Genomic DNA, 1,692 nt, shown 5'->3' on the forward strand with positions numbered 1-1,692 from the left:
ACATGCTAAAAGTCACATAAAATAATACCAGTAATATTAATAACGATGCTTTCAAAGGCACAGTTACAGGGAGAATGGCTGCAGTTTGACATTTAGCTGAGAGTTTACTCAAATGAAGATTTCATATCAACAGTTAAAATTGTTCAGCCAGAACGATGACTGTGTGTGAAGGCAACACCCACTGCAATTTTTTCTCTCTGTTCACAGCACCATTTCCTCTCCAGTTTGAGGGAATGAGATACAAAGCCCTTTATCAAAGACCTCACCAGGAGCAGCAATGCCACAGTGTTTTAGTATCTACCATATTTTATGATTGTGTGCGTCAAAGAGTGATGCCAAATCCACACAGGCAAAATGGGGAGACCAGCAACAGCTGTAGCAACAGTTTTGCCCTTTCAAATCAACAATCATGACTTTCTTGCCCATGGCAGGAGACCTTAGAACTAGGTGGTCTTTCAGGTCCTTTTGAACCCCTTTTCTGTAATTCTCTAATTCTATGACTTTATTTTCAAGGGGTGTTTTGAGAAGTAGTAGTAAGTACCCCATCAGCCACAAATCAAGCCAGCTTCTACTGGCCTGCAGTGTCCCAGCAAATGTCCCTTTTGCAGCCACAGCTCCCACCCAGGGAGCCCTGTCCTGGCTCTGTACTGGTGGTAAGCACTGCTGCTCAAACATAGCTGAACAGCAACATCAGTGGTATTTGGTTTTCTGTGCAGTTCTAGAAATTTATATTTATTGGTATCACCAAAGCTGTGCAAGCTGGTCTAAAGAAAATAAACTCAGTGCATCTGGCCCACACTTTTCCCCCTCTGTAGAACATTAAGTATGGGTCTTCCAAGTGCCAGTTGCCATTTAATATGAAAGCCTAAGTTTAGAGAGCCAAAAATAAGGATTATATGCATCTGGTGCTTTTAAGTGCATTATGAAAATAAAAGATGCCTCTGTTACTTTGCTTCTTTAATTTCCCCTGGGGACTCATTGTGTGAGCTTTAAGCAAAATCCCAGCCATTTCATTGTGATGTGTGCTCACTGCTGCCCTGGAGCAGGGACACTGGGGATTTGGGGGGGCTGCACCACTGCCTAGCCCTGTGCCCAGGGCAGGGCCATGCTGAGCCAGAGGCTGTGAACCAGCAGAGAAGGACCAGGGCCAGGATGGAGCATCATTCTGTAAAGTGACACCGTGCAGAGGAGCTGGCCACACACAGACCTGGCAGGTCTATGGGTTTGTTCATTAAGGTGGTTGTACACTATTTGACATCATAGAACCATCACAGAATCATAGAATAGTTGCCTTAGAAGGGACTTTAAAGATAATTTCATTCCAAACCCTGCCATGGGCAGGGACACTTTCCATTTGGTCAGGCTGCTCCAAGCCCCATGCAACTGGCCTCGCGCCCTTCCAGGGATGGAGCAGCCACAGATTCTTAATATTTATTTATGAAAAATCAGCTTCCTGTCCCATTCTGCCCTGTGTCCTCCGACACACAGCACTGTCCTAGATAGCAGGAGGCTGAGTTATTGAAAGGAAATCCTACAAGCCCTAAGGGCATTAATATGTTGGAAATAATATATTCTACATTTCTCTGTCATGACAGCTCAAGAGACAATTCACAGTTCTGTAGATACCTGGACAACTGTGAGGTAGAATAATGCTGAAATACAAAGCTGTGAGTAAGACAAGTCCCCCTGAGA

This window comes from Haemorhous mexicanus, chromosome 8, assembly GCF_027477595.1.
Source record: "Haemorhous mexicanus isolate bHaeMex1 chromosome 8, bHaeMex1.pri, whole genome shotgun sequence".
Taxonomy (NCBI): domain Eukaryota; kingdom Metazoa; phylum Chordata; class Aves; order Passeriformes; family Fringillidae; genus Haemorhous; species Haemorhous mexicanus.